Consider the following 25,210-nt stretch of genomic DNA (forward strand, 5'->3'; position numbering starts at 1 on the left):
CATGCAGTTTTGCAATTTCAGAGCGCATTTCATAGAACACAGCAGCTCATTTTTAATGGCTGCATGGTACTCCATTTTAAGTTATTTAAATTAGTACTTTAGGGCAGAAGTTTACGTTAAGTATTTTGCTTTTACAAATAGTGTTACACTGGATAGTCTTATACATGAGACTGAATATCTGTATGTTTTTATGTAGGAAATATTCCTAAAAATGATTGCTGGTATTTGCATTTATTAATAACATTTTGTTCATTATTGCCTTCCAAAATCGTTGTACTAATCGTATAGTTCCAGCAACATTTTATCAAAGTGCCTCTTTGCCCTCTTGCTAACACTAATTACCAAATTGATCTTTACTACTTGGATAAATGAAAATGCTCTCTCATTTTTGTTTTTGTTTTATAGTGGTAAAGCACAACATTAAATTTACCACTAACCCTTTTTAATTGTATGGTTTAGTAGTGCTAAGTATATGCACATTGTGTAACAGATACCTAGGACGTTTTCGTCTTATAAAATTGAAACTATATTCATTATACACTAATATCCCCTCCTCCCCAGCCCTTGGCCACCATCTTTCTACTTTGTTTTTATGATTTTGACTACTTTAGATACAACCTCATGAGTGGAATAGCAGTAATTATCTTTTTGTGGCTGGCTTATTTTACTTAGCCAAATGTCCTCAAGGTTCATCCATGTTATAGCAGGTGACAGGATTCCCTTCCTTTTTAAGACTGCATGATATTCCATGGTATGTCTATACCACTTTGGCCCAGACTGGAGTGCAGTGGCGCGATCTCAGCTTACTGCAACCTCCACCTCCCGGGTTCAAGCAGTTCTCTGCCTCAGCCTCCCAAGTATCTGGGATTACAGGCACCCGCCACCACGCCTGGCTAATTTTTGTATTTTTAGTAGAGATGACATTTCACCATCTTGGCCAGGCGGGTCTTGAACTCCTGACCTTGCGATCTGCCCGCCTCAGCCTCCCAAAGTGCTGGGATTACAAGTGTGAGCCACCACGCCTGGCCTTGGCATTTTTATTTGAGACAGGGTCTTGCTCTGTCACCCAGGCTGAAGTGCAGTGGTGCAAACTTGGCTCACTACAACCTCCACCTCCCAGGCTCAAGCAATCCTCCCACCTTAGCCTTCCGAGTAGCTGGGGCCACAGGTATGTGCCACCACATTTGGCTAACTTTTGTGTTTTTTGTAGAGACAGGGTTTCGTCATGTTGCCCAGACTGGTCTTGAACTGAGCTCAAGCTATCTGCCTGCCTTGGCCTCCCACAAGTGTTGGGATTACAGACGGGAGCCACCTTGCCCAGCCCATTTTCATTTTTAAGTTGAATATCACATACATCCATTAATTTATTCTCCTTAAAACAGATAAATAATTTGTCAGGTTGCTGTTTATTGTTTAAAGCTATGGCTTTTCTTTTGCATTTTACAACCCTTCCCAGCCCCGGGCGCGGTGGCTCACGCCTCTAATCCCAGCACTTTGGGAGGCCGAGGCGGGCAGATCACGGGGTCAGGAGATCGAGACCATCCTGGCTAACACCGTGAAACCCTGTCTCTACTAAAAATACAAAAAATTAGCCGGACGTGGTGGCAGGCGCCTGTAGTCCCAGCTACTGGGGAGGCTGAGGCAGGAGAATGGAAGGAACCTGGGAGGCGAAGCTTCCATTGAGCCGAGATCGCGCCACTGCACTCCAGCCTGGGTGACAGAGCAACGCTCCGGCTCAAAATAATAATAATACAATAAAAACCCTTCCGAGTCTTGTTTGCTTTTTTCTGACAGAACTCATTTCCTCTTAGGCCTTGCAAAGCTGAGCCTGCTACGTTTTGCAGCTAGTGTGCTACACAAATGAGGCGGTTTAGCAAATTGCCTAACAGTATTAGGAAGGTTAACCTAAGTCTACGTTTGTTTGTTTTGAGACAGGGTCTTGCTCTGTTGCGCAAGCTGGAGTGCAGTGGTGCGATTACGATCACGGCTCACTGCAGCCTCAGCCTCTGGGGCTCAAGCAGATACTTTGATCTTAGTCTCCCGAGTAACTGAGATCCTCCCACCTGAGCCTCCTGAGTAGCTGGGACTACAGTAGTCACTACGCTTGGCTAGTTGTTTTTTGTTTGTTTGTTTTGTTTTGTTTTGTTTTGAGACAGAGTCTCGCTCTGTCGCCCAGGCTGGAGTGCAGTGGCCGGATCTCAGCTCACTGCAAGCTCCGCCTCCTGGGTTTACACCATTCTCCTGCCTCAGCCTCCCGAGTAGCTGGGACTACAGGCGCCCGCCACCTTGCCTGGCTAGTTTTTTGTATTTTTTGTAGAGACGGGGTTTCACCATGTTAGCCAGGATGGTCTCGATCTCCTGACCTTGTGATCCGCCCGTCTCGGCCACGCAAAGTGCTGGGATTACAGGCTTCAGCCACCGTGCCCGGCCCTGTTTTTGTTTTTAATTTTGTTTTGTAGAGACAGGGTCTCCCTGTGTTGCCCAGGCTAGTCTCAAACAATCCTCCCACCTCAGCCTCCCAAAGTGCTGGTATTACAGGTGTGAATCACTGTGCCCAGCCCAGAGTGTACCTTCTCATGTAAAATGAAAATACTGGCCGGGCCTGTAATCCCAGCACTTTGGGAGTCCAAGGAGGGCAGAACATGAGGTCAGGAGATTGAGACCATCCTGGCTAACATGGTGAAAACCCATCTCTACTAAAAATACAAAAAAATTAGCCGGGCGTGGTGGCGGGCGCCTGTAGTCCCAGCTACTTGGGATGCTGAGGCAGGAGAATGGCGTGAACTGAGGAGGCAGAGCTTGCAGTGAGCTGAGATCGTGCCACTGCACTCCAGGCTGAGCGACAAAGCAAGGCTCTGTCTCAAAAAAAAAAAAAAAAAAGAGAGAATACTATCTCTTGACTCTCTCAGAGGCTTGTTGTAAGGACTGAGAATTTGAAGCACTTAGCACAGTCCCTGGCATATTATAAAGCACTCCATAACTGCCTCTTGCTCAATAAAAAAAAGCTTTGGAAATGATGTTCCTTGGTTACCTTGTGATGTGCAACATGCTGTTTCGGCAAAGGCATCAAGCATATGTTAATGATTATTTCCCTGCAATGGTTTTTTGTTGTTTCACGTTTATCATCTTCGTTCCTGATACAAAAATGGATATGCGGAATTGGTCCTATTAGAAACTTTTTAGTTTTGTGAAGGATCCGGAATTCCCACCTCTTGCTGACAGGCTCTGGCACTGAAATCCGCAAATTCAGTCAACCAGACACATTGCTCATGCCCGTCTGCATTATGCTTCATGGACACAGGCAGGAGACTTCCTAATGTCCTGTTGGGGACTTGCCCTTCTCCTGGTGTAGCCTCACTGCAACTCTGTTAGGTGGGTATCAATTAGATCATTCCATTTGGGGCCAGGTGAGTCTTTGCTTTTGAGGACTGCCCTGTGTGTTGTAGGATGTGTGGCAGTGTCCCTGGCCTCTAACACTGCATGCCAATAGTTTCCCCTCGTTGTGACAACCAAAAACGGCTCCAGGCATTGTCAAATATTTCCTGCGAAGGAAAACTGCCCCTAGTTGGAAACCACTGCAGAAACAGCCCAGAGTATCAAATGATTTACTTAGGGTTGATGAAACTGCAACTTAGTGGCACATTGAGACAAGAGCCCAGGTCTCTGTATGTCCAAACATGGAGCTACCTGTATCCAATAGTCTTTGTGAACCTGCTATGTACTCGTCATAGAACTCCCAGAGAGTTCAGTGTCTAATGGGGGAAGTCAGGCATGGGAATGGTTTCTGTGCACTGAGCTGAGTTCTGTCCCAAACTGAAGGTCAGAGTAGCACCCGTAAAGGTACAAGCAAGAAAAGACTTGGCTTGGCTCGGCGCGGTGGCTCACGCCTGTAATCCCAGCACTTTGGGAGGCCGAGGCAGGCAGATCACGAGGTCAGGAGTTTGAGACCATCCTGGCCAATATGGTGAAACCCCGTCTCTACTAAACATACAAAAAATCAGCCAGGCGTGGTGGCGGGCGCCTGTAATCCCAGCTACTCGGGAGACTGAGACGGGAGAATCGCTTGAAACCGGAAGGCAGAGGTTGCAGTGAGCCGAGATCGCGCCACTGCACTCCAGCCTGGGCGACAAGAGCGAAACTCCGTCTCAAAAAAGGAGGAGAAGGAGAAGAAGAGACTTGGCTGATGTTGGCCTAGGATTCTGAAGACAGCAGCAGTTTGCCAGGTGTGAGAAAGGTGCATACCGTGTAAGGAAGAGTGCCTTTTCCAGTGGGAGAAGAGGGCTGTTAGAATGGGTCAAGGAGAGGTGTGCGGGAGGTGGGGGCGAGATACTGCGAAATTTCACTGAGGGTTCAATGTCAATGGCCTTTTGTACCTAAGTTAGGAGTTAGTACTTTATTTTGTCCACCTGAGTATGTTAGGAGATTTGATAGTCTAATGCAATACTCCTGGCACTAATCTGGTCGTGGTGAAAGCAGTATTTCTGCCGGACCACCAAGTTCTCAAATCCCTAGTGCAGAGCCTGTCTGCAGTTACTGATGTGGCCAGTAGGTGGCGATCTTGTCACCCGTTTAGGGAGCTGGGCTAGATTTAAACAGAAGCTTAACTCGTTACTCCAGTTCTATTCAACAAACTTTGCTGGGTGCGATGGCTCACACCTGTAATCCCAGCGCTGTGGGATGCCGAGGCGGGCGAATCACGAGATCAGGAGATCGAGACCACGGTGAAACTGTCTCTACTACAAATACAGGGCGTGGTAGCAGGGCGTGGTGGCTGGTGCCTGTAGTCCCAGCTACTCGGGAGGCTGAGGCAGGAGAATGGCGTGAACCCGGGAGGGGGAGCTTGCAGTGAGCCGAGATTGCGCCACTGCACTCCAGCCTGGGCGACAGAGTGAGACCCCGTCTCAAAAAAACAAAAAAACTTGAAGAGCCTGCTGTGACAGCCTTTGGATACACGGATGAATAAGACACAGGCCCTCATTTGAGGCTCTTTAGTTTTGAAAATTAGAGAAAGGAGGCTTTTCCGATCTCTGGTCTGTACTGGTTATCTATGAGAGGTTACCTGATACCTGAAAGCCAGTGGCAGGCAACATGGCTTGTAGAAGATTCATGTTCCCCGTGGAACCCCAACCCTACCCCCAGGTCCTGGCAGGGCCTTGGGGCTCCTGCAACGGTGACTGGCTGCAGATGCCACTGCTGATGGAAACTACGGGCCTGTGTTGTTCCTAGGTCTGGGAGCTCAGAGGCTCTGGTGACTTCTCCTCTCTCCTCTGTCTTCCCTCCTCTCCCAGCATAATCTCAAGGAGCTCAGGATTGAGGAGAACAAATGCCAGGCTTCTGCCTTGGAAGTGGATACTTCCAAGTGGCAGAGGGAGTACAGAGTATTTCCAGAAATTAGCCTGCCAAACAGAAATTTATCCATTCAGCAAAAATTCTTCGATTCAGAAAATATGAGTGGCTGCCATGTGCCAGGTACATAACGTGTGATCCTGTGTGATAGCTGTTGAGGATACAATCCTGAACGAACAAAAAACACAGTCCCAGCAATCAAAGTTTACTCAGACTAGTGAGGGACAAAAATATTAATCCACACAAATAAATGTGTAAATACAAACTTCAGTGTGTGAAGGCAGGTTGTACAGAGCTATGAGAGGATGTAACAGGGGCAGCTGACCCATGTGGTGGTGGGACTTCCTCATGGATAGCATGACCATGTAACTTAAAAAAAATTTTTTTTTGAGACGGAGTCTCACTCCGTCGCCCAGGCTGGAGTGCAGTGGCGCGATCTCCACTCACTGCAAGCTCCGCCTCCCGGGTTCATGCCATTCTCCTGCCTCAGCCTCCCGTGTAGCTGGGACTACAGGCACCTGCCACTGTGCCCAGCTAATTTTTGTATTTTTAGTAGAGACTAAAAATTTTTGTATTTTTAGTATCCTCACTGTGTTAGCCAGGATAGTCTCCATCTCCTGACCTCGTGATCCGTCCGTCTTGGCCTCCCAAAGTGCTGGGATTGCAGGCGTGAGCCACTGCAGCCCGCTAACTGTTTTGTGTTTTTTTTTTTTGAGATGGAGTCTCGCTCTGTCACCCAGGCTGGAGTGCAGTGGCGCGATCTCCACTCACTGCAACCTCCGCCTCCTGGGTTCATGCCATTCTCCTGCCTCAGCCTCCCAAGTAGCTGTGACTACAGGCGCCCACCACCACGCCCGTTTAATTTTTTGTATTTTCAGTAGAGACGGGGTTTCACCATGTTAGCCAGGATGGTCTCAATCTCCTGACCTCGTGATCCACCTGCCTCAGCCTCCCAAAGTGTTGGGATTACAGGCGTGAGCCACCGCGCCCGGCATGACCATGTAACTTATTGTCTGAACTGAGATGCTTTTGAGAGGGAGAGGGAGGGAAATTAGGCTAAGATGAATAGGTGTAAAGTGAGGCTATGCTAGTCATGCCAGGACATATGGTCATTCTAGTAATAGAAATCTAAGAATAGGAAGTGATGTTTCAGCTGAAACCTGAAGGTAAGAGTTAATTAGGTGAAGGTAGGGGGTTGGGAGTGCAAGATCTGTGAGTTTTCCAGTTAGAGGGAATTGCACGTGCAAAGGCTTTTGGTGCCTTGGGAGGATGATGGAGACCCCCACACTGAAAGAAGGTCTATGCAGCTGGAATGCAGAGTGAGGAGAGAGAGCAGTGTGACATGAAGCTAGAGAGGTAGGCAGGGGCAGAGCAGGCAGAGGCTTTGTAAGGCATATTTAAAATGTTGGTCTTTAATAAGGTAATAGGGGCCAGGCTTGATGGCTCATGCCTGTAATCCCAGCACTTTGGGAGGCTGAGGCGGGTGGATCCCCTGAGGCTAGGAGTTTGAAACTAGTCTGGCCAACATGGCGAAACCCTGTGTCTTCTAAAAATACAAAAATTTAGCTGGGTGTGGTGGTGGGCGCCTGTAGTCCCAGCTACTCGGAAAGCTGAGGTAGGAGAATTGCTTGAACCCGGGAGGTGGAAGCTGCAGTGAGCTGAGATTACACCATTGCACTCCAGCCTGGTCGACAAGAGTGAAACTCTGTCTCAAAAAAAAAAAAAAAAAAAAGGGCAATAGGAAGCCATTAAAGGTGTGCATGTCTTAGCTTGGGCTGTGATAACTAAATACCAGACTGGGTGGCTTAAACAACAGAAATTGATTTCTTACATTCTAGACTCTGGGAAGTCCAGCATCAAGGGGCCAGCCAATTTACTTCCTGGTGAGGGCTGTCTTCCTGGCTTGCAGATGCCTATCTTGCTGTGGCCTCACATGCAGAGTGGGGTGAGCACATTCTTTGGTGTCTCTCTTTTTTCTTTTGTGTTTGTTTTAGACAGGGTCTTGCTATGTTGTCCAGGCCATAGTGCAGTGGCTATTCACAAGTGCAATCGCAGCGCACTACAGCCTCAAACTCCTGGGCTCAAGTGATTCTCCCACTTCAGCCTCCTGAGTAGCTGGGACTACAGACACGTGCCACTGCACCTGGATCTTTTGTCTCTCTCTCTTTTTTTTTTTTTTGAAATGGAGTCTTGCTCTGTCGCCCAAGCTGGAGTGCAGTGGCACGATCTCGGCTCACTGCAACCTCCACCCCCTGGGTTCAAGTGATTCTCCTGCCTCAGCCTCCCAAGTAGCCGGGATTACAGGCACATGCCACCACGCCCAGCTAATTTTTGTACTTTTAGTAGAGACGGGGTTTCCCCATGTTGGTCTCAAACTCCTGACCTCGTGATCCGCCCGCCTCAGCCTCCTGAAGTGTTGGGATTATAGGCGTGAGCCACCACGCCTGGCCCATGGTCTCTTCTTATGAAGTCACTGATCTCATCTGACTCTGCACCATCATGAGCTCATCTCAACCTAATTAGATGGTGATTAAAGGCCCCATCTTCCAACATACCACACTGGGGATTAGGGAATCAATATGTGAACTTGAAGACTTCACAAACATTCAGTCCATAACAGTTAACGTGTATGCTTGTGTGGGGTTTTCTTTGTTTTTGTTTTTGTTTTCAGACGGAGTCTCGCTCTGTCACCCAGGCTGGAGTGCACTGGTGCGATCTCAGCTCACTGCAAGCTCCACCTCTTGGGTTCACACCATTCTCCTGCCTCAGCCTCCTGAGTAGCTGGGACTACAGGTGCCCACCACCATGCCTGGTTAATTTTTTTGTATTTTTAGTAGAGACGGGGTTTCACTGTGTTAGCCAGGATGGTCTTGATCTCCTAACCTCATGATCCGCCTGCCTCAGTCTCCCAAAGTGCTGGTATTACAGGCGTGAGCCACCATGCCTGGCCGTTGTTTTTTTTTTTTCTTCTAGAAACAAAGTCTCACTGTGTTGCCCAGGCTGGTCTGAAACTCCTGGCCTCAAGTGATTCTCCTGTCTTGGCATCCCAAAGTGCTGGGGTTACAGGCATGAGCTACTGTGTCCAGTTGTGTATATATGTTTTTAAAAAGGATTTTATTAGGGAAATTTTCACATACATATCAAAGTAGGAAGAGCAGTATAATAAAGCCCCATCTTCCCATCCAGCTCTTAACAATACACAGTCCATCTTATTTTGTCTCTATTAGCCCAACTCATACCTTCCCCTTCCTACTTCCCACTGGATAATTTAGAAGCAAAAACAAGACTTTTTTTTTTTTTTTCTAAGCAGTCTCACTCTGTTCCCCACACCTGAGTGCAGTGGTGCAATCTCAGGTCACTGCAACCCTGCAACCTCCAGCCAGGCTCAAGTGATCCTCCCATCTCAGCCTCCCGAGTAGCTGAGACTACAGGTGTGCACCACCACGCCCAGCTAATTTTTCATCCCATCAGAATATGTAAACATGTGGGCGCCACAGCTCTTGTGGGTATTGTCTCCCTCATGGTGAACAAGCCTCCTGCTGTTTCATCCAAGAAAAGGAAGGGTGTCAGCGGAACCACAGTCCTTCTTCATTTATAAACTGCCTCTTCATGTTATCTGCTCAAGTTTCCACCTAGAATTGCTATCACTGTGGCTCTTTCTAAAAATCCTTCTATTTAACTGGCTCACTGAAATTAGCCATAGGAAACTTGTGATTTGGTGAAGAATCATTCCTTGTAATAACCAAATGATGGGATGGTTTGAATAGCAACAGTGTAACACTTATGGGGCCAACTCTAGAATCCAGGAAGTCTCTGGCTCTGAAGGATGGACAGTTCTTCCTGCTATGAATTAAGAGTGGACTCTTCCCTTCACCCCCAACTGAAACCACAAATACCCAGAATCTTCTGGGATTCTGACTTAAGAGTCCTTGTTATAGAAGACCTGGTTGCTATGGAATATGAAACTGTGTGAGTCAGATGGAGAGATCCCCTTGAGCCTTAAATAGCCCTGAAAGTACACCGGGATAGTTTGCAATGGAATTAAAATTAGAAGTGAATATTTTTAGGTGCCCTTGAAGCTTTCTGGGGACTCAAAATTATCAAGAGTCAGGGACAGTCCGGAGGAAGAACGTCTGCAAAACTGGGTTCCTGGAAGTACGAATGGATGTGGTTTTTTGTAGAACCTGGTGGGGAGCAGTGCCTTGTGAGAGCAGAATGGCCTGGCATAGGCAGTGCTTCCCGGCAACACACTGCTCTGCCAGCCTCCAGAATTCCCCCGTTCTGAGTTTGATGCCCTTAGCCTGTCTCCCACCTACTTCCTCCCCTCCCCTCCAGCCCTCTCACACGGGTGATTGCTACCTCTCTTTTCTTGGGCCTAGGCAAGTTTTAGAGGAGTTCGCAAGCATTGTCACATGCCAGTGTGCTCTCTGGGCTGGATGGCCTGAGCTTGTGTGTGGCGTGAGGGCTCTCCTGGGGCCTTCCCTTTTCTCAGTCACCGAATAAGCCACAGGAGCAGTGCACTCACTGGATGTCTGTTCTTAACATAGCTGAACCGCTTCTCTTTCTATGTTAAAAAAAATCATCATTGCATTTTGGAAGCAGTGCTCATCAAAAGCAAATTTTTTTTTTTTTGAGATGGAATCTGGCTCTGTCACCCAGGATGGAGTGCAGTGCCGCGCCCGGCCCAAAAGCAACTTTTAAAACCTATTTCATTGTTCCTTTAAATGTTCTCTCCCACTGAAACTGCCCTGGGGAGGCTAGCTACTGCTCTTCCATTTCCCCATATCAGGGTATTCTCCATGTCACTGAGTGGAGATGACTCCAGATATGTTTAAAGACTGGACAATTCAGGCCGGGCGCGGTGGCTCACGCCTGTAATCCCAGCACTTTGGGAGGCCGAGACGGGCGGATCACGAGGTCAGGAGATCGAAACCATCCTGGCTAACACGGTGAAACCCCGTCTCTACTAAAAAATAAAAAAAAAAACTAGCCGGGCGAGGTGGCGGGCGCCTATAGTCCCAGCTACTCGGGAGGCTGAGGCAGGAGAATGGCGTGAACCCGGGAGGCGGAGCTTGCAGTGAGCTGAGATCCGGCCACCGCACTCCAGCCTGGGTGACAGAGCGAGACTCCGTCTCAAAAAAAAAAAAAAAAAAAAAAAAAAAAAGACTGGACAATTCACCTATACTGTGTAGGAAATTACCTCCTTAATTACTTGGTAGAATTGTCAGCCGACATGTTCATCCGATGATAGTACTGCAGTTTTCTATTAATAATTTGCTGACTTTTATCTAACCTGCACTCATGTACAAATTATTAAAAGTTTTAAAATGTAACTGATCAGTATTGATCAATCATTGTCTTGATTTTTTTTTTACAGTGTATATTTCTTTTTTCTTTTTCTTTCTTTTTTGGGATGGAGTCTTGCTCTGTTGCCCAGGCTGGAGTGCATTGGTGCCATCTCGGCTCACTTCAAGCTCCGCCTCCCAGGTTCATGCCATTCTCCTGCCTCAGCCTCCCGTGTAGCTACGACTACAGGTGTCCGCCACCAGGCCCGGCTAATTTTTTGTATTTTTTTTAGTAGAGATGGAGTTTCCCCATGTTGGCCAGGATGGTCTCGATCTCCTGACCTCATGATCCGCCCACCTCAGCCTCCCAAAGTGCTGGTATTGCAGGCGTGAATCACCGGGCCCGGCCTACGGTGTATATTTCTAATCATGTTTTTTAAAGCCAAGAGAACTGGTTACATGAATGTTTGTTTTCCTGAATGTATTTTTAAAATAAAGCTTCCTAATGGCCTGTAAACTTTGTGTATATATAGTTTGATACATATTGTCACATTTGAAAATCTTGTGAGTTGTAACTTGTTTTATACAAAATATCGAATAGTGGAAATTGTATAATTACAATCATGTAATTTAAAAAACCCCCAAAAATATCAAAATTAGTCGGGCGTGGTGGCATGTGCCTATAATCCCAGCTACTCGGGAGGCTGAAGTAGGAGAACCGCCTGAACCTGGGAGGTAGAGGTTGCAGTTAGCCGAGATCTCACCATTGCAAGCCAGGGTGGGCAACAAGAGGGAGACCCCATCTCAAAAAAATTTAAAAAGTTAAAGCCTTCAAGGAAAAAGGCTTTACTTTTCACACTTAAAAGAATTATCAGGCCAGGCATGGTGGCGGTCACCTGTAGTCCCAGCTACTCGGCAGGAGAATGACTTGAGCCTGGGAGGCGGAGGTTGCAGTGAGCTGAGATTGCGCCACTGCACTCCTGCCTGGCGACAGAACGAGACTCCTCCTCAAAAAAAAAAAAAAAAAAAAAAAGATTTATCAGTATAGTAATTAGTTGGTATCATTAAACATCCAGTCAGTACCAACATCCAGTCAGTACCAACATCCAGTCAGTAGAGATGGGATTTCACCATGTTGCCCAAGCTGGTCTCAAACTCCTGGGCCCAAGAGATCTGCCCACCTCTGCCTCCCAAAGTGCTGGAATTATAGACATGAGCCACCACACTGGGACTTAAAAAAATTTTTTTTCTTGAATTGAGTAGTGCTTTAGAATTATCCATTAAGCTTCATGTTTATGCTTGCTGTATTTCACACACACACACACACACACACACACACACACACACACACACAGTGCTGTTGTTTTAAAGAAGAATGCTGTGTTTCCTTGGGACAGGTGAAGTGGGAGGAGAAATGTAGAAGGAGAAAAGCAGAGAGATGGAGCAAAGAGGGCTCTGAGGAATACAAGACCTGCAAGACAAAAGGGAAAAGAGTGGCTATGGGGGCCGTGGACCCTGAGAAGGTGTTTCCAGGGTTCACAGAGGGACCCCAGACCTTGCATCTGCAAGCCCACTCAAGAGCACCAGGCTTCTGGAGAGGTCTCCAGAGAGCGGAACTAGAAAGGCAGCCCCAGAAGCAATGATGGTGAGCCTGCCTGGGCCAGGGCAAATCCAGGACAAAAAGCAAAGGGGCCTGGGAAGTTGGAGAAAGTTTCTTTTCATTTTCTCTTTTTCATTTGAGAAAGGCAGCAGAGAGCAGTGGAAAGGACCAAAAGGCCCCATGTCTGAATTGTAGCGCTAGTAGTTGTGTGATACTGGGTTATGATATTCCGTTAATTTTTTTTATTTTCTTTTTTAATCTCTTCAAATTTATTTTACCAGACTCCATTAATTTTTATCTCACCTTCATTATACAGGTTGAGTATCCCTTATCCAGAAGGGCTTCAGATTTTGTGTTTTTGTTTGTTTGTTTGTTTGTGGACTTTGGAATATTTGCATGTACATAATGAAATATCTTGGGGATGGGACCAAAGTCTAAATAAGAACTTCATTTACGTTTCATATTCATTTTATGCACATAGTCTGAAGATAACTTTATTATATATTTATGTATATAAACATTATAAAATATGTGTATATGTGTATATTTTTGAGATGGAATCTCACTCTGTTGCCAGGCTGGAGTGCAGTGGCATAATCTTGGCTCACTGCAACCTTCGCCTCCCAGGTTCAAGCGATTCTCCTGCCTTAGCCTCCTGAGTAGCTGGGACTACGGGCGTGTGCCACCACACCCGGCTAAGTTTTGCATTTTTAAATAAAAACAGGGTTTCGCCATGTTGGCCAGGTTGATCTCGAACTCCTGACCTCAGGTGTTCCACTCACCTTGGCTTCCCAGAGTTCTGGCATTACAGGTATGAGCCACTGCACCCGGCCAATTTTACATTATATTTTAAAACAGTTTTGTGGCTGGGCAGGGTGGCTCACACATGTAATTCCAGCACTTTGGGAGGCTGAGGTGGACAGAGTGCTTGAGCCCAGGGGTTTGAGACCAGCCTGGCCAACATGTTGAAACCCCGTCTCTACTAAAAATACAAAAATTAGCTATCAGTGGTAGCCGGCGCCTGTAATCCCAGTTATTCGGGAGGCTGAGGGAGGAGAATCTCTTGAGCCTGGCAGGTGGAGTTTGCAGTGAGCCCAGATTGCTACACTACACTCCAGCTTGGGTGACAGAGTGAGACCCCATCTCCAAAAATTAAAAAAAAAAAAAAAGGCCGGGTGCGGTGGCTCAAGCCTGTAATCCTAGCACTTTGGGAGGCCGAGATGGGTGGATCACGAGGTCAGGAGATCAAGACCATCCTGGCTAACACGGTGAAACCCCATCACTACTAAAAAATACAAAAAATTAGCCAGGCGAGGTGGCGGGCGCCTGTAGTCCCAGCTACTCGGGAGGCTGAGGCAGGAGAATGGCGTGAACCCGGAAGGCGGAGCTTGCAGTGAGCCGAGATCTGGCCACTGCACTCCAGCCTGGGCGACAGAGCGAGACTCCGCCTCAAAAAAAAAAAAAAAAAAAAAAAAAAAAAAAACTGAGGTGGGCAGATGACTTGAGTCCAGGAGGTCGAGGCAGCGGTGAGCTGAGATCACACCACTGCACTCCAGCCTGGGTGACAGAGCAAAACCCTGTCTCAAAAAATAAAATAGTTTTGTGCATGAAACAAAATTTTGACTTCATTTGACTGAGACCTATCACATGAGGTCAGGTGTGGAATTTTTCACTTGTGGCGTCATGTTGGCACTTAAAAAGTATCAAATTTTGGAGTATTTTGGATTTCAGGTTTTGGATTAGAGATGCTCAGCTCAGCTTGCATGTAAATAATAACAACAGCCAAGCTTTATTATATGCTTATGATAAGGCAGGCCCTGTAAAGCTTGTAAATATGTCTCATTTGACCGGGCGTGGTGGCTCACGCCTGTAATCCCAGTGCTTTGGGAGACCGAGGCGGGCAGACCACAAGGTCAGGAGATCGAGAGCATCCTGGCTAACACGGTGAAACCCCGTCTCAACTAAAAAAAAAAAAAAAAAAAACCGGGCATGGTGGCAGGCGCCTATAGTCCCAGCTACCTGGGAGGCTGAGGCAGGAGAATTGCTTGAACCTGCAAGGCGGAGCTTGCAGTGAGCTGAGATCGTGCCACTGCACTCCAGCCTGGGTGACACAGACAGATTCAGTCTCAAAAAAAAAAAAAAAAAAAAAATCTTTTGAAGAAAGCGTTTTAGAAGAAAATGAGTCTCTGGTCTCAGGTTTCATCTGATCTCTTGTGGCTATTTTAGGACACTTTATTCCTAGATGGGTAGGTCCCGGAAGTTCATTTTTAGCAGGTTGTGAAGTCTCATGTCCTATGAAGAGAAAATGGAGGGAGGAAGAAAGAAAAAAAACAACAAACAAAAGAATAATCTTGGAAAAATTGATGTAGGCCACTTACTCTGAAGTCCATACATTAGTAGGCAAGTATGAAAGTGGCTTATGTATATAAATAGGTTGCTGCTATTTTCTTCTGACATTTAAATTGTCTAGCTTCAGTTCACAGGGTGTTAAGAAAGCACAGCTTAGTTTTTAGTGACTCCAAATTAGGAAAAATGGGGAAAAAAAGAAGGAAAAAAATTAAAACATTATTTTGAAGACTTGTAGCTAACAAAAATTAGAATTCGGTTCAAACTGTAGAAAACAATAAAAATTGAAAAAATATTAGGCAAGGCTAGAATCTAACAACAGGTGTACTATAGTTTTAAAACGTAATTTTTCTCTCTCCAGTTTCCCATTTTTACTAAAGACAAATAATGGTAGGACTGGTTTGCTTTATTACACTTGACATAATTATTTGTATACAGTACATAAAGAATAATCATTTTTTTAACATAGGCTTTTAAATTGTCTTTGATGGAACTTGTTCCATAGGACGAATCTCAGATAAGACCTTTTAAAGCCCAGCCCAGCCATGGATTACAGGTGTGAGTCACCGCGGTCGGCTGATTTCTGAGAAACTTTTACTATAATGGATTATAAAAATAACCACTTTAAGGACAGTATCAATAATTTTATTATTATTATTATTATTATTTTTCCCCCACCCCCTCTGCCTCTTAATTATTTATGTATGTATTTATTTATTTTTTGAGATGGAATCTTGCTTTGTCGCCAGGCTGGAGTTCAGTAGCGCAATCTCAGCTCACTGCAACCTCTTTCTCACAGGTTCAAACGATCCTCCTGCCTCAGCCTTCTGAGTAGCTGGGACTATAGGTGCGCACCACAATGCCCAGCTAATTTTTGTATTTTTAGTAGGGATGGGGTTTCACCATGTTGGCCAGGCTGGTCTCAAACTCCTGACATCAAATGGATCTGCCTTCCTTGGCCTCCCAAAGTGCTGGGATTACAGGCATGAGTCACTGAGCCTGGCCAATTTATTTTTTTTCTCCCCTTAATTTTAAATGCTACAGAATGAAAGAACATATTTGTTTGTTTATTTATTTATTTATTTATTGAGACGGAGTGTCGCTCTGTTGCCCAGGCTGTAGTGCAGTGGTGCGATCTTGGCTCACTGCAACCTCCGCCTCCTGGGTTCAAGCAATTCTCTGCCTCAGCCTCCCGAGTAGCTGGGATTACAGGCATCTGCCACCGTGCCCAGCTAGTTTTTGTATTTTTAGTAGAGATGGGGTTTCACCATCTTGGCCAGGCTGGTCTTGAACTCCTGACCTTGTGATCCACCCACCTTGGCCTTCCAAAGTGCTGAGATTGCAGACATGAGCCACCGCACCCAGCTCATATTTGTTTATTTTTATTATTTTTTATTTGTTTTTGAGATGGAGTCTTGCTCTGTCGCCCAGGCTGGAATGCAGTGGCGTGATCTGGGCTCACTGCAAGTTCCACCTCCCAGATTCATGCCATTCTCCTGCCTTAGCCTCCCAAGTAGCTGGGTCTACAGCTGCCCGCCACCATGCCCAGCATATTTTTCTATTTTTAGTAGAGACGGGGTCTCACTGTGTTAGCCAGGATGGTCTTGATCTCCTGACCTTGTGATCCACCCACCTCGGCCTCCCAAAGTGCTGGGAGTACAGGCGCGAGGCACTGCGCCCAGCCTTGTTTATTTTTTATTTTTATTATTTTAAATTGAGACAGAGCCAGGCTGGAGTGGTGAGATCTCGGCTCACTGCAACCTTCACTTATGGGGTTTAAGTGATTCTCCTGCCTCAGGTCTCAAGTAGCTGGGATTACAGGCACTAAGTCCCTAGGCTGCAAACAGCACAGGGACCCTTGGCCCAGCTCACAAAACCAATTTTTCCTCCTAGGCCTCTGGGCCTGTGATGGGAAGGGCTGCTGTGAAGTCCTCTGACATGCACTGGAGACATTTTCCCCATTGTCTTGGGGATTAACATTCAGATCCGGCCGGGCGCGGTGGCTCAAGCCTGTAATCCCAGCACTTTGGGAGGCCGAGGCGGGTGGATCACAAGGTCAGGAGATCGAGACTATCCTGGCTAACATGGTGAAACCCCGTCTCTACTAAAAATACAAAAAACTAGCTGGGCGTGGTGGCGGGCACCTGTAGTCTCAGCTACTTGGGAGGCTGAGGCGGGAGAATGGCGTGAACCCGGGAAGCGGAGCTTGCAGTGAGCTGAGATCACGCCACTGCACTCCAGCCTGGGAGACACAGCGAGACTCCGTCTCAAAATAACAAACAAACAAACAAAAAAACATTCAGATCCTCATTACTCATGCAAATTTCTGTAGCCAGCTTGAATTTCTCCTCAGAAAATGGAATTTTCTTTTCTATTGCATTGTCAAGCTGCACATTTTCCAAACTTTTATGCCCTGTTTCCCTTTTAAAACTGAATGCCTTTAACAGCACCCAAGTCACCTCTTGAATGCTTTGCTACTTAGAAATTTCTTCCACCAGATACCCTAAATCATCTCTCTCAAGTTCAAAGTTCCACAAATCTCTAGGGCAGGGGCAAAATGCTGCCAGTCTCTTTGCTAAAACATAACAAGAGTCACCTTTGCTTCAGTTCCCAACAAGTTCCTCATCTCCATCTGAGACCACGTCAGTCTGGACCTTATTGTTCATATCACTATCAACATTTTTTTTTTTTTTTTGAGATGGAGTTTCACTCGTTTTGCCCATGCTGGAGTGCAATGGCATGATCTTGGTTCACCACAACCTCCACCTCCTGGGTTTAAGTGATTCTCCTGCCTCAGCCTCCTGAGTAGCTGGGATTACAGGCATGTGCCACCATGCCAGGCTAATTCTGTATTTTCAGTAGAGATGGGATTTCTCCATGCTGGTCAGGCTGGTCTTGAACTCTGGACATCAGGTGATCTGCCTGCCTCAGCCTCCCAAAGTGTTGAGATTACAGGTGTGAACCACCACGCCCAGCCCATTATCAGCATTTTTGTCGAAGCCATTCAACAAGTCTCTAGGAAGTTCCCATCTTTCCCACATTTTTCTCTCTTCTTCTGAGCCCTCTAAATAGTTTCAGCCTCTCTCTTTTATCCAGTTCTGAAGTTGCTTCCACATTTTCAGGTATCTTTTCAGCAACACTCCCCTCCTGGTACTAATTTACTGTATTAGTCCATTTTAATGCTGCTGATAAAGACATACCTGAGACTGGGCAATTTACAAAAGAAAGAAGTTTAATTACATGACTGGGAGGCCACACAATCATGGTAGAAGAACAAGGAGGAGCAAGTTACAACTTACGTGGATGGCAGTAGGCAAAAAGAGAACTTGTGCTGAGAAACCCCTCTTTTTAAAACCATCAGATCTTTTGAGACCCATTCACTATCATAAGAACAGCACGGGAAAGATCCACCCCCATGATTCAACAATCATCTACTACTGGGTCCCTCCCGCATCTCATTGGAGCTACAAGATGAGATCTGGGTGGGGACACAGAGCCAAACCATATCACTGCATGTTCTCACTTATAAGTGGGAGGTAAATGATGAGAACACATTGGCACAAAGAGGGGAACAACAGACACTGGAGCCTACTGAAGGGTGGAAGGTGGGAGGAGGGAGAGGATCAGAAAAAATAACTAATGAATACTAGACTTTATACCTGCATGAAGAAATAATCTGTACAACAAACCCCTGTGACAAGTACGAATTTGCTTATGTAATAAACCTGCACATGTACCCCTGAACTTAAAAGGTAAAAAACAAATGAAATCAACCCAATAGTTCCAGAGACTATTATTTTGGATAAACATAAAAATTGACCTTTCCAGTCTTAAAGCTTGAAACTTATATTTGTTTTATTTGAGTTCCTTCCTCAGGAAATGACCTTCAGGCCTCTCCCCTCAAAAAGAAAAGTATCAGCCGGTCGCGGTGGCTCACGCCTGTAATCCTAGCACTCTGGGAGGCCGAGGCGGGCGGATCACAAGGTCGGGAGATCGAGACCACGGTGAAACCCCGTCTCTACTAAAAATACAAAAAATTAGCCGGGCGCAGTTGTGGGCATCTGTAGTCCCAGCTACTCGGGAGGCTGAGCCAGGAGAATGGCGGGAACCCAGGAGGCGAAGCTTGCAGTGAGCCGAGATCGCGCCACTGCACTCCAGCCTGGGCGACAGAGTGAGACTCCGTCTCAAAAAAAAAAAAAAAGAAAAAAAAAAAAAAAGAAAAGTATCAATGAACTGAAACTCACCAGATCACTACATCCAGTCAATGAGACTTTGGATCCCTCATTCATCATGATTACTTCCTTGGCCCTCCCTACTTCCTGTTTTCTTACAGGCTACATTTCTTCCCTGCTGTATAAAACCCTTGTTTCAGTTGGCCAGGGAGATGGATTTGAGGTTTTGAGCTCCCATTTCCTTAGCTGCAGCACCCGATTAAAGCCTTCTTCCTTGGCAATACTTGTCATCTCAGTCATTGGCTTTCTGTACCGCAAGTTGTAGGACCTAGACCGAACTCCTGATGTTTCAGTAATGTATTTTGGTTCCCTGACTGGGAACATGTTGCTTGTGGCTCGGCTGCCATGGGTAGAGTCTCAGAAGCCCTCCTACGCAGCTGCCTGACAAATTTTATTTTATTTTATTATTTTATTTCTTTTGAGATGGAGTCTCACACTGTCACCCAGGCTGTAGTGCACTGGTGCAATCTTGGCTTACTGCAACCTCTGCCTCCCAGTGGTGATATAGGAGTTAGAAGAAATCACTTAGGCAGATAGCAAGGGTATGGGAGTCCTCGGTAAGGCTTTTTTTTTTTTTTTTTTTTTTGAAAAGCAGCCCCCAGATCATTTTTTAACAAAGAACAGCCTGAAAGCTGGGAATTTGCAAGGGTGAATGCCAGCAGGAAATAAGGAGTAGACATGTTCAAGATAGCGACTTCATCTTCGCTTTTCTGCCAGTTATGTGTACTCTAAGGAGCAGACCACATGATGTGGATCACCTCGCCTCTACTAAAAATATATAAAAATTAGCTGCAAGTGGTGGTGGGCGCCTGTAGTCCCAGCTACTCAGGAGGCTGAGGCAGGAGAATCGCTTGAACCTGGAAGGCAGAGGTTGCAGTGAGCTGAGATCGTGTCATTGCACTGCAGCCTGGGTAACAAGAGCAAAACTCCGTCTTGAAGAAAAAAAAAAAAAACAGATGGTATCGATCAACTGGAAAGCCCATTTGCATAAGAAGATTAGGGTGGGGCAACCAGCCTTCCCTGAGCATTATGTAAACATCATACCCGGTCAAACCAACCTGTGAGCCCTATGTAAATCAGACACACTAGAACAAACTAGAACAGTCCACACTAAATCAGACACTGCCTCCTCAAACTGAACTATGAAACTTGGTGCCTTCACTACCAGCCGGTCCTTTCCATTCGGAGACCCCTTCTCTATAGAGGAAGCTGTTTCTCTTCTCTTCTACCTATTAAACCTCTGCTCCTAAACTCCTTGTGTGTGTCCGTGTCCTAAATTTTCTTGGCCCAAGACAATGACATATATATACCCGAGGGCATGTACCCCCGACAATGTAGCCACTTCACCAGGTTCAAGTGATTCTCCTGCCTCAGCCTCCTGAGTAGCTGGACTACAGGAATGTACCATGCCCAGCTATAGACCAATTTTAGCTGGAAGTGAGTTTCAGTTTCTCTCTGGCCCCACCATGGTCAGCCCCAACTGTGCTCCTGATTGCCTTGGAAGAATAGCCTTTGAAATTGGACATCTGCATCTAGATAGGTGAGTATTCTTTGTGGGTCCAGACAGCAGGATATGCTCCTCTCAATTTGGGAAAATTTTAAAAGAATTTTCATTTGCAGGTTGAACAAGCCCAACTGACTGAGGGAGGGAAACACCCTGACTGTTTTAGTGTGGACACTCTTGGGGGCTTGTTTACAATTGTGTGTTGTGTCTGGGCAAGTGAGTGTCTTGTGTGTGTACCAGACAGCGGGATCAGTTCCTCTCAATTTGGGAAATTCTTAAGGAATTTTTGTTTGCATTTGATCAAGCCCAACCAATGGAGAGAGGAAGCATCCTGACTGTTTCAGTTTGGACACTTCTTGGGGCTTGTTTTTTGCTGCAGCAGTTGGATTGTGTTTTGGTGATTGTGTGTGTTTTATATAGTCATGAGAAGTTAGAATTTGGTAAACTGATATTCATTTGCAATACTGTTTGGCCCCAGTGTTGTTTGGAATCTGGAGTTTGCTGTTTGGAATCTGGAGTTTGCTGCTGAATGGGAAAGTGGGATGGAGTCGTGTGTATCCAGGCTTTTGTGCTGCTGTTCTAAGCAGGGTTGGGCCCGGCAGGTACGTGATGTTCTCTTTTTTTGCTGTTTGACTGCAGTGTTCTTTGGAGTCTGAGGAGGTTTGGCCTTTAAAAATCAAACTGCCATGGAAACTTCTGTACCCAAAATTTTGGTTCACAGCATTCACTGGATTACCCATTTGGGGTAAAGTGTAACCATGTGAAACCAGTAAACCTGTAGTGCTATCTCATAGCTATAGTTCCAAGGTAAAAGCTATTGGATCTTTGTTTATGTGTGTATATACATGTTTAGATGTGTTTATTTGTATGTACACTTATTGGTATATGTTGTGTCTACCAAACTGGCTTATAAGTAAAAGAGCACTCATAAATTAAATAAGTCAAAGCAATTTTCAAGTTCATGTGAGTTAAGTACATTTTTACTAAACCAGCTGGCTTTAAAATTATTGGTAAAATGAAAATAGAAATGTCTTCAAAATTGTGAGCATACATTTTTGTCTGGATTTTATATTTGTCTCTGGTAGATATTTTGAGGTTTCAGGGTTTGGCATAGAAGGTTATAAAATTATAAACCCAGCCAAAACAAATGATATTCATGCACATTTTTTTGAAAAGTAGTATTATGGGATCACTGGATGTCAATTTTTCTGGCCAGAAACCTCTGTGGCCGGTAGCACTTTTGCCTGAGTTCTTGTCCTGCATTCAGGAAGAATGAAGAACACAGACAAGTGAATGGTGAGCAAGACAAAGAGAAGCTTTATTTAGTATTAGAGCAGCTCAGGGGAGACCCACAGTGGGTAGTTCCTCTCTGTTACTGGTTGTCCCAATGTCTGCTGCTCTCAGCAGAGAGGAGGCCCTGGAGAGGACAGCTCCTGTCTGCTACTAGTCATCCTGACGTATGCTGCCCTCAGCAGAGAGGAGGCCCTGGGGAGGGTGGCTCCTGTCTGCAGCTAGTCCACGCAATGTCTCTTCCGGTCTCCGAAGCTCTTAGCAGAGAGGGTAGCTTCTCTCTGCCAGCTGGTCATTCCATTGTCTCTAGCTATCAGCAGGGAGAATAGCTCCTCACTGCAGCTGGTCCTCTTGTTGTCTCTCTATCCTCTGCCCTGCTGTGGCTGAGCCCAGAGCTTTTACGGGGCTCAGGGGGAAGGGAGTGTGTGTCGATTGGTCCACAGGAAAAAGCACCATGAGTTCCTCCTCCAGTCAGCAGGAATGGCAGCCTGGCCCTCACACTTCAGGCCTGTCCTGGCATGAAAGTGGGGCTTCACTGGGGACTTGCCCCCTTCCACCCAGGAGCCTGTCTGCCTCCCACAGCCATCCATAGTGCCCAGGCTGCTGGCACCAAGGGTCACCTGCAGGTCAGCACCAATCACTCTCAGCACCTCTCAACTTCCCCTCCTGCACTCCTCAGTGCCCAGAGGGGGCAAGGCAGCAGGGGACTGGCATGTCAGCACTGCCCTGAGCTTGCACACACCTGGCAGCACTGTGACAGCCCCTGGACTTGGCCCCAAGCCTGCTCCAAGATCGGAGTGGGCACCAGGAGCAGGGAGAGGCCAAGAAGCAAGAGCAGGCACCTCTGAGCCTGAAAGGGCAAGGAGGGGGCCTTCTCAGCTCCCCCAAGAGTGCAGGGATGCCTGGGACTGCAGCCCCAGTTTGGGCAGCTACAGCACCCCACAGCGGGGTGGGGTTCCTGCCTGCTCTGTGGAACTGGAGGCCTGTATCTGCAGCTGTGGACCAAGTTGCTGCAGCTGCACCCAGGAAGGGAGGGATCCTGCCTGCTCCCAACCCCAACAATAGCACAGGGAGGCTCAGATCTGCAGCGAACACCTGTAGTCCCAGGTACTTGGGAGACTGATGCAGGAGAATTGCTTGAACCTAGGAGGCAGAGGTTGCAGTGAGCTGAGATTGTGCTACTGCACTCTAGCCTGGGTAACAGAGCAAGACTCTGTCTCAAAAAAAAAAAAAAAAAAAGACTTTTTTTGTCAGCCACAATCGATGTTTTGCTTTGATTCTTCTCAAAAAGTGACTTATAATCAGCTACAGTTGAGGGCTTTCTTCTTTGGAGGAGTTCATGAAAAGGACTCTTGATTGGCGGGTTTCTGATAACTTTGGAGTTTGTGCCACTGAATTAGAGAGAAAACTTCCAGGACTGTAATTAAAAAGCTGGTGTGTTCATAAAGATTGCTAACTCAATATGAAACAGAGCAAGAGTTGATTGCATGAATTGAAACTGAAAGAGTTGTTATGGCTTTGTGTTTGAAATATTGCTGATTCTTTTTTTTTTTTTTTGAGTCGGAGTTTCCCTCTTGTTGCCCAGGCTGGAGTGCAGTGGCGGATCTTGGCTCACCGCAACCTCCGCCTCCCAGGTTCAAGTGACTCTCCCGCCTCAGCCTCCCGAGTAGCTGGGATATCAGGCATGCATCACCACGCCCAGTTCGTTTTGTATTTTTAGTAGAGACGGGGTTTCTCTATTTGGTCAGGCTGGTCTCGAACTCCCGACCTCAAGTGGTCCACCCACCTGAGCCTCCTAAAGTGCTGGGATTACAGGTGTGAGCCACCACACCCAGCTATATTGCTGATGCTTTTTGTTTTTTCAGAGTCTGAATAATTTTTCCTTTTGAGCTATTTATAGCCTTTAAGCATACTTTAAATATATTAAGTGGAGTATACTTTTTTTTTGAGATGGAGTCTCGCTCTGTTGCTCAGGCTCGAGTGCAGTGGTGTGATCTTGGCTCACTGCAACCTCTACCTCCTGGGTTCAAGCAATTCTCCTGCCTCAGCCTCCTGAGTAGCTGGGATTACAGGTGTGCACCACGACACCCAGATAATTTTTGCATTTTTAGTAGAGATGGAGTTTTGCCATGTTGGCCAGGCTGGTCTTGAACTCCTGACCTCAGGTGATCTGCCTGCCTTAGCCTCCCAAAGTGCTAGCCACTGTACCCAGTGAAAGTGCAGTGTGCTTTTCAATTTTTTGAGATGGAGTCTCACTCTTGCCCAGGCTGGAGTGCAGTGGTATGATCTTGGCTCACTGCAGCCTCTGCCTCCTGGACCCAAGTGATTCTCCCACCCCAGCCTCCCAAGTAGCTGGGATTACAGGCATGCACCACCACGTCTGGCTAATTTTTGTATTTTTGGTGGAAATGGGGCTTCACCACATTGGCCAGGCTGGTCCTGAACTCCTGACCTCAAGTGATTCACCAGCCTCAGCCTCTCAAAGTGCTGGGATTACAGGTGTGAGCCATCGTGCCCGGCTGAGTACACTTTTGTAAACAGAATTTGAGTCACATATCTCTCTGCCTAATTTCTCCAGAATTTGTAAACTATTTGTGAATATTTTTAATTCATGGCAATGTGTATGTTTGCATATACTTAACAACATATTTTCTTTTGTAATGGCGCACAATTGAACTGGTTATTTTCTCAGGGCTTTGACTGAAATGGTCTTGTGAGACGTTCCAGCAAAGCTGATTTGGGAGAGTCTATATGGACAATGATTCTTGCTGCACTTTGTGTGGGTAATCAGGCCGAATATATGGGACTGCAGCTTATTTTGCAGGTAGATTGGTCCTGCTGTGATTTGTCTTTGGTGGAAAGAATGGACTGTAAGAGAAATATGTGTCAGAAGAAACTCTATATTAGATTAACCTTTGATCCCTCGATGACTACATGGTCACCCATGGTAATAGAGCTGCCTATGACACCCCTCCTCATTATGAAGCAGCCAGAAAGACAACCAGATTCCTCATGATTGAGGAACTGATCAATAGAAAGGGGACACTGAAACCAACCCAATAGTCCCATGGACTGTTCTTTTGGATAAACATAGAAATTGACCTTTCTGAACTTAAAGCTTGAACCTTGTATTTGTTCTACTTGAGTTCCTTCCTCAGGAAAGGACCCTTAGGCCTCTCAAAAAAAAAAAAAAAAAAAAAAAAAAAAATCAATAAACTGAAACTCATCCGATCATTACATTATAATGAGACTTTGGACCCCTCATTCATCAGGATTGCTTTCTTAGCCCTCTCTAGTTCCTGTTTGCTGAGGCATTGTTACATTTCTTCCCACTATATAAAACCTCTTGTTTTAGTCAGTCAGGGAGATGGATTTGAGGCTGAGCTCCCATCTCCTGGGCTGCAGTGCCTGATGGAAGCCTTTTTCCTTGGCAATACTTGTCATCTCAGTCATTGGCTTTCTGTGTGGCGAGCAGCAGGACCTGGACCAAACCCTTGGTGTTTTGGTAACACAAAAAGAAGATAGCTGACTGAAGGCATCTTGCGCTTGCCTCCTCCACAAAGAGGAACCAAAACAGCGAGTAGATAATCATACTTTGAATCAAGCA

The 25,210-nt window shown here is 46.2% G+C and overlaps 1 long non-coding RNA gene across 1 annotated transcript in view; it reads left to right on the forward strand.

Moving 5' to 3' along the window:
- Positions 1 to 19,926: 19,926 nt before the first annotated feature.
- LOC135965179 (uncharacterized) overlaps positions 19,927 to 25,210 on the forward strand; it is a 36,936-nt gene continuing 31,652 nt past the window's right edge. The window contains exons 1-2 of the long non-coding RNA XR_010578083.2: positions 19,927 to 20,349; positions 20,792 to 20,915. This is a non-coding gene — a long non-coding RNA (uncharacterized lncRNA). The remainder of the gene's footprint in view (positions 20,350 to 20,791; positions 20,916 to 25,210) is intronic.

This window comes from Macaca fascicularis, chromosome 9 (genome assembly GCF_037993035.2).
Source record: "Macaca fascicularis isolate 582-1 chromosome 9, T2T-MFA8v1.1".
NCBI classification, from domain to species: domain Eukaryota; kingdom Metazoa; phylum Chordata; class Mammalia; order Primates; family Cercopithecidae; genus Macaca; species Macaca fascicularis.